Source organism: Stegastes partitus, unplaced genomic scaffold (genome assembly GCF_000690725.1).
Source record: "Stegastes partitus isolate 25-593 unplaced genomic scaffold, Stegastes_partitus-1.0.2 Scaffold421, whole genome shotgun sequence".
NCBI lineage: Eukaryota > Metazoa > Chordata > Actinopteri > Pomacentridae > Stegastes > Stegastes partitus.
The window spans coordinates 231,832-240,154 of record NW_007578152.1 but is presented as its reverse complement, the minus strand read 5'-3'; the positions used below and the strand labels follow the sequence as shown (position 1 = coordinate 240,154).

The 8,323-nt window shown below is 44.1% G+C and overlaps 1 pseudogene; it reads right to left on the bottom strand.

The window, feature by feature from the left end:
- LOC103360218 (slit homolog 1 protein-like) overlaps positions 1 to 527 on the bottom strand; it is an 11,080-nt pseudogene extending 10,553 nt beyond the window's left edge.
- Positions 528 to 8,323: the final 7,796 nt, after the last annotated feature.

Here is an 8,323-nt window from a genome sequence, read left to right as displayed (position 1 = left end):
AGTTGGACGATGCTGTATTTTAGGTGGACTAAACCTTTAAAACTCTTCCTGTATTGACAAAAGGCAGAACTTTGGGTGGAATAAACATTTGGAAACAATCAGTCAATCTGCAGATTGACAGAAAAGCTGATTCACACATGGATCACTTGAAGGTGGGACCAAAGCTAAGCAGGTAACTCCAGATGTTCTTCTCGTTACAGACACTTTCCAGTTCCTCCTGGTGGATCTCGAGGTGTTCCAAGGCCAGATGAGATACGTAGTCCTTCCTGTGATTTCAGGTTCTTGTCCTGGTTGCCCAGAAAACCTCCAAAGGAAGTCGTCCAGGAGGCGTCCCGATCAGACGTCTGAACCACTTCAACTGGTTCCCTCTGGATGTCCAAAGTTCTCACTGTATCTTTAAGGCGGAACCCAAGGAACCCAATGACAAATGCAGCGTCAAGACTTTGCCTCGAAAGGGAGACCAGGTTCTGGTCCTGGAGCAAGAACTGAGAGTGTCTATTGAGTCTGGAAAGCTGCAGAAAGCTCATGTTTCCCTGAATTTCTACAGAGAGTGCAAAGTTGGCCTGACAGAGCATGGCAGGTTGAAATATGATGGAGTTCCTCTTAACGCTTCGATCCATCTCCAACCATAATCCAAGGACTTCTTGACACGTTTCTGTTAAAACCATCATGGACTCCAAGTTTTGGGGCGACAAGAAGAAGGAAAACTCCAAACTAAGGTACGTTTAAGTGCCTTCTTTGGGTTCAAAAAGTGGACAAAAGATGATTTTTATAGCGACGAGGCGACTCTGTTACGTAGATCCATCCTGTAACGACATTAAAGACTCTGATGGAGACTCCTGCTGAGTGTGAAGCCATTCCTCTGAATAAACATCATCGCCGCTGTCATCATCATCATCGCCACCGCTGCCATCATCCGTCTGGTTTCTAATCACCGCTGAGGTCGACAGTTCAGAGCTGCATCGAGGATTTGTCACCTTTTTTTTTCCCGTCGCAAGTTTTAGTCTTTAGATTAGCTGCACATCGTTTCTAGTCTTTGTGTGACGTTGTGTATTTTGTGAGTGTAGTAAAGCCTCACGGGGCAGAGCAGGGAAAAGGCCACAGAGGATCCGATTCATATTCACATCAGTACGACTGGAGGAAAACCTGCAGTAGTACTTCATCTACGACAGTACAGCAGCAGAGGACACCTGCTGACGTACTGCTGCTGCTGCTGAAGCTACTCAACTGCTCTCCTGCTGGAATTAAAAAGGCCAAGTTCCAGTCTTCTCCTAAATTATAGCGCAACTTTAGGGTTGAGACATGCTACGTAGAGATGTTCAGTTTTGCTATCGGGCTCAGACATGTTGTCGGTCTGCAAGATTCTGGTCAGTTTGGTAGAATTTGTTGGGATTTCTCTCAAATAAACACACCAAAAATGGAAAAAACACACCATGAATGTGACTTTTTGCTCATTTTAAACCTTAATTTCATCCAGGGTCTCACAACAGTCTGATGGGTTCTGGCCCATTCCTCCTGACAGAACTGGTGGAACTGGGTCAGGTTTGTTGGTCTCCTTGCTCCACTGATGTTCTCCAGGATGGAGATCAGGGCTTTGTGATGGCCACTCCACAGCACTGACTCTGTTGTCCTGAAGCCTCTCTGTAGCTAATCTGGAGCTATGCTGAGGGTCATTGTCCATCTGAAGACCCATTAGTGTCCAAGCTGTAACTTCCTGCTGATGTCTGGAGATGTTGCTTCAGTATCTCCACATCATGTTCTTTCCTCATGATGCCATCTACTGTGTGAAGGTCACCAGTCCCTCCACAGCATGATGCTGCCACCCCCGTGCTCCACAGCTGGGATGGTGTTCTCAGGCTTCAAGCTTCCTCCTTTTTCCTCCAGATGTACCGATGGTCATTAAGGCCAAACAGTTCAGGTTTAGTTCCATCAGACCACAGGACATGTCTCCACTGATGAAGCTCTTTGTCCCTGTGTGCATCTACAAACTGTAATTCTGGAGTGATGTCTTCTTCCTCTCTGAGCAGCCTTCCAGCCCATGTCGGTACAGGACTGGTTCCACTGTGGATAATGACTCTCTGACCAGCTTCAGCAGCATCTTCACAAGGTCTTTAGCTTCTGTTCTGTTCACACATTTCAACCAGAACACTTCATCTCTGGACACAGAACCGTCTCCTTCCTGAGTCTATGATGGCTGGACAGTCCCATGGTGGTCATACTTGATACAACAGATGAACCTTCAGGCATCTGGAAAAAAAACCTCACGTGCGATTAATTCACTACGATCTCAACTCTCGTACGTTGACGCTCTGCGACCTTTCGCGACCTTACGAATCTTGAATCCTGGGTGCCTGAAGTACTTCCTGTGTGACCTCTGACCTCCGTGTGTGTCTCCAGACGGAAGCCGCGGTCGATGAAGGAAACACCTCCGGGGGAAACTGGCAAAGGATAAAGGAGGTGTGTGTCGGAGTGAGATTGGCTGAGGACACGACACACACAGTAACACACACAGTAACACACTGAGTCTCCAGTGGTCTCTGGTTGTCAGTGTGGATCCATCAGACCAACAGGAGGGAGGCCGTGACCTCCAAACCAGCTCCTCTCCTTGGTTCGTTCCCTTCCCTCCTTCTTCTGCCGCTCCTCCGTTCATTCTCAGGCGTTGCTTCTGGTTTTGACTTCTCTTCCATCTCTTCTTCTTCTTCTTCATCTCTCCAACTTTCTTATCTCCTCTCGTTGTCTTCTTCTGATCTTTAAACCTGACTATCCACCTTCCTTTTCTTCTCCCTGCCACCCTCTACTCTCCTCATGAGGCGGTTTTTCCAAGTAACTGTCGAGCAAATTTGAAGAAAACAAGTCAACGTGAATTGGTGTCGAAATCAATCAACTAGCCGGCGTAATTCCATCAAAAGGTGGCGCTGTACGCTGCATGGCTGTTATAAACAGAAACAAATACAACTTTGTATATTTTCAAGAAGAAATGTGAAAAAGCTGTCATTGTTCTCCGATGTCAGCTACTGGCCGTGTTTCAAGTTGTCCGAAGACAAAGACAAGAGAAGAAAAAGCTGATCAGGTTCAGATTGGAACCAGAAAATGTGTTTCCATCTTTCATGAAGTCAAAAACCATCTCAAACAAGAGTAAAAACTAATAAACGGGATAAAAGAGGCCAGAAAACGCTTAAAAACCTCGAAGAAAAAGAAGAAAGAAGCAAAACTCTCTCATGTTTTGGTGGTTTCACGCCGTCCGGAGACGAAGACGACGACACAAACAGCCGATCAGTCGTGTGAGTTAATGTTGGCTACTTACTCAGAAAAGGTGTTTCCATCTTTCATGAAGCATTAACGCTTTCTGGAAAAAGTCAAAAACCAGCTCGAGCGTGCGTATAAACTATTAAACGTAGCAGAAGAAGCTGGAAAACGCTTAAAAACCTCGAAGAAAAAGAAGAAACTGCGTCCGTCTCTTAAAGAAAAATAGAAAGAAAAGTCTTCTATTAATCAGGAATGTTGTCATTGTTTGGTTTTATCTGGAGTTTAAATGAATTAAAGAAATGTGCATGAACTCTTTACCTTCTCTCCTTTAACCTCTTCCTGACTCTCCTCCTCCATCTTCATCCCTCATTCTTCTTCATTCATCGTTTCTGCTCTCGTCTCTTTTTTTTCTGCTTGTTGATCCAGTATGTAGGTCAAGGTTGTGTTTCCTGCTCTCCAGTCTGGACACACACACACACACACACACACACACCCACACACACACACTTGCAGTATTTTTGGCAGCTCAGCGTGCGATCGCCCCTTGAGATGTCAGAGCTTTTAGGTCAGAGCAGATCCGTGAGCTGCAGCAGCTTCCTGGAAAACTGAAAAAAAAAAAAAACAACCCAGCAGCGGGACGCGGACGACGCTCTGAATTATTCAGCGTATCAAAGTCAGCAAACAAAGACAAACAAACTGTCAAGTGATCACAAACTGCATTAAAGGTTTACGTTTCATCCGCGGGGTCACCTGTCGCTCCCAGAGGAGACACGATCTATGTGTGACTTGAGCTTGTTTTCTACTAATCTCTGAACAAAAACAATCATTTAGTAGCCGATTCACACAAGTCTTTTCTTTATGATTAAGTTGCTGATAACACAGAACAAAGCAGCAAAGTCACGTGGCTGCAAAACGGAAGCAGCAACAAAAGCTGCAGTTCCTCAAACGTCCACTAGAGGCTGCTTCTAAAGTCAGTGTCCATTGACCTCCATGTTAAAACCTACAACTTCACAGCAGAAATAAACACGTTTACAGCCTGGAACAAAACACGCTTTTGGTCCCTTTAGATGATTTCCTTGTTCACGACGACTGCACATGAGATGAAGATTTATATCATTTGTTTGTTTAAATTGTATTAAGGCTTAAAGTGGAGGGTTTGTGCATCTTTAGATATACTCTATGTGCAACGCATAGCCATGGATGTTGATGATCTCACACTGGAAGGCAGCAACGCTCCAACAAAGGCTCTGATAATGAACGTAAACAACGCTGGAGTTAACATACTTTAAATAACTGGCTTTGAAAGGGTTTAATGTAGAAGGAAATACGTTCAGGGTCGCACAAACTGCACTGAATGTGAACATTCACATCGAATCTATATATTTTTGAGCTGTCTTCAAAATGCTTTCTGTTTAATTAGATGTATTATATTATTAGGTAATTGTTTTAGGAGATTATGCAGTTTTTTGAGGGTGAAAACTGCATATTTTAATCATACCGTGTGTCTATAAACCCGATTAGAGGCAAGAGTTGAATATTAGAATTCTTAAATAAAAATAAACCTAATTTTACCCCGAAAAATTTATCGCACTGTAAATAAATGGACAATAGAGTAAAAAAAAAAAAAAAGAAATCCTTGTATTTAACGTACATTTTTGAGGATTATCAAGCAAATCGCGTCTAATTTTAACTCCAATATTGTTGCTTTTTTATTTATGTTTATACTGAAGTTCACATAAAATGACAGATAATAAAAAGTTAATCTATGAAACACAATTTTCCTTTGCTGTATAATATCAGAAATAAGCACCAACTCTCAGGTGGAAGTAAAAATAAAAAAACAGAAAAAGGAAGTTTTGTGCTCCTTCAGAGGGGGAGCAGTTGTTTCTGCTTCCGGCATCAATATTTGTCGACCTCTCCACCCGCCTCGCTCGCCGGGGTCGCCAAAACAAACGCACTGATCCGAGCCGTTTTGGCATATTGACGCGGCGGACGAGGTACCGTGTGTGTTGGAGGGCGGAGGTGGAAGGTCAAACCGTGCGGGTGGAGATGATCGGTGAAGCGTCACGCTGAGGGAAAACAGAGAAATGTCCTGTCAAACAGAATCACGGCACAAAGGAGGCAGAGTCCCTTCAGTCTGTTTGTTTACATGCTGATACACTCGTATCAAACCAACAACATTTCATCGGTTTCTTAGAAGATCCGGAAATCCTGCCTTTTATAACAAGACCGTGGATTATTTTTAGCAAGAAATGAAGTAAAAATGAACCTTCAAGAGCTTTACGATGCACAATACGTTTGATTAGTCGAGTGATAAAATGTGTGTTGCGATCCGTCGGTCAAACGTCTGGAACCGGCTTCGACCTGAGCGTCACACCGAAGCCGAAGCCCGAAGGCCGAACGCCGACACTCGGTAAAGGTCAGGCCGGTCGACCGCAGAGTCGCACACACATAAACACGCGCCCTCTGGAGGCTCACTGACCTTTCAGCTCGCTACATGTCGACTCCAACCGCGGCAGGTTTTCTAGTAAACAGAGCGAAAGCTGGGCCGCTGGTGCTGTCGACGGTCTGATCTGATGTGATGCAGCGGATTCATTATCTCATGAGGACGTGAGCGCTGCTGCTGTCGCTGTAGCGCAGAGGAAGAGCGAGATAAACGCCCTGAACTCTTTATCTGTGTTGAATTCAGCACTGCGAGTCAAGTTTAATGTCTTTTCTGAAACACAGTCACGTGACGGAGGATGAAGATCAGTCAGAAAGCGAACATGGGCGTCTACAATATCGCTTCAGAAGTCCCAGATTCTGGCACTAAAACTCAACCTCATCCCAAAAGTCTCAGTTTTGTGGATCCTACAACTCCAGAGCAGAGCGGACGGTGGGTGTAAACATCGTAGGATTTATGTGTTTTAAAATAAAAAGTGTGGATATGCTGTACAAGCAGATAAAAAATGGCAAAATGTAGAGACTATGTCCTCAAATTGCTGTGAAAACTACGTTATGATGTGATAAAATCCATCCAGACAACATTAATCCGCTGCTCTTCGTGCACATTTGGCACATGCTAACTGTCCAAACATGCTAACCAGCTAAACACGAAGCGTCTTCCTGCAGACTGAACCTCTAAAGGAGACGTTACTTAAAGCAGAAAGCGTCTCCTTCAGATGTTATTGAGCGGAGGCTGCGTTTAATCAAAGCTGTCTGCGAGCTGCAGCAGCCTGCAGGGAGTCGGAGCTCAGATCTGGGTTACGCTGATGGGAGGTGGAGGTTGTGATGGGGGGTGTTTCCTCCCTAAAAGCCTCCCTGCCTGTTAACACCGGCCATTAGCTCTCTGTTTAAACCTTCATGACAGCTTACGCGGCGCTCTGCTCGGCCGTCTGGACGTTTCTGTGTCACCCAGAGACTCTGGGTGTTGAATTCATGCATATCGGGGAGTTTGATTGCACACCGAGGCCAACTTTTGGTTCTTTTCTCTAATTCCGCTCTCAAACTGAGCTTTCGGTTATTTATTCATGTTTTATTGTCTCTACAACACTTTGTATGCTGAGAAGCGCCACCACAAATAAAGGCCGTGTTCATTATTGATGCAGCAGGAGTGTGTTGCACCTTGATGCAGGGCGAGGGCAGCAGGATCTGTGTGCCGGGGCGGAGCTAATGCACATCGACAGGCCGACGGGTGGAGACGGAGAGAAATCAGCGCTTCCTGCTGCAGCTCTGCATATGGACCAAGAAGAAGGAGGAGGGAACACAATCACAGACTGCAAACATGTCATCGTGATTTAACAGGAAGTTTTCCATCTAAATGCAACACAAACTCAGCCTGAGTGCGTCTCTGGTGCTCCTGGTTTGGCAGAAGGCATTGTGGGTAACGTAGGCTATAAGGAGAGGGGGATACATATTGAACAGGTTGCAGACAGAAGAGCTCGTGAAAGCAGGTCAGCGGCTCTCAGAAGCAGCACAGTGTCCATGCTCTCCATCAGGGAGCCGGCCTGAGTGGTTATAGATGGTCATTAAATATTTCATATCTTTTCTATGCAGCAGCTGCGACCGGAGGAAGTCCTGATCGAGGTGCTAAATATTGGACATCTACAGGAGCGTGGAGGCGCTCTGTCGGCTCTCCAGGTTTAAATATGCAGCAGAGTCAGGAGGAGGCTGAAACGCTGAGGTCTGAAGCCTTAAACCGTCTCAAAAGCGACTTAACCAAGCAGCTTAAGCCACTTTAACTGAACCACAGAGGTGCTTAATCAGAAAACAATCAGATTTAACTTTGGTGTAACCATGGAAACCACAAAAAGTGAATTATTTATTATTATTTAGTCATCATAGAGGGAACTGACGAGCAGTGCTGTTCATTTCAGATCTGAATTAACGCCCAAATCTGCATTTTTTTCTAATTTAAATGCAGGTAGGAAGTGAAACTGAATGGATTTTCAGTATAAAAGTCAGCTTTCCTTCCTTCGTTTGCACGTCTGATGAGATTCTAACTGAACCAGGTTTGTCTTGTGACGTTGTTTTTGTCATTTCTTTCAATAATATTGGATTTTTTGGTGTATTTTGGGTATGTTTGGATTTTAAAGAGCCCATATTGTGATTTTCCTGTTTTTTTCTTTAGTTATTCATATTTTTAAGTATCTGTAGACTTACGCGCTGCTCATTTCAAGTTCAGGCTTTTCTTCTGTGACTTATCGACGTCATCACAGCTGTCTTCTGAAATGTTTGAAACGGAAACAACTGAAAAAACTTCTCAACTTCAAAAAGTTTTTACATCTATTTGAGGCAGTTTCACTATATTGGACAAAGAATTAATGTTGAAAACAAGAGACTGAAACATCTTTTCTTTAAAAATAAGCGATCAGCTGTTTGTTTCATCGTCTTCATCATCAGACGACATGAAATAATAATCACAACATTCCCCTTTATGGTGATTCCTGAAGATTTATCTCCACGTTTCCTTCATAGATGGACACTTTCTTTTGTTTTGCTTCCTCTGTTTCTTCAACAATTTTTGGTCTGTTTTTATTTACAGCTTCTTCTACTCTGTTTATTGGAGCCGTGCAGCCTCCTGATGAGAGAATTTGAT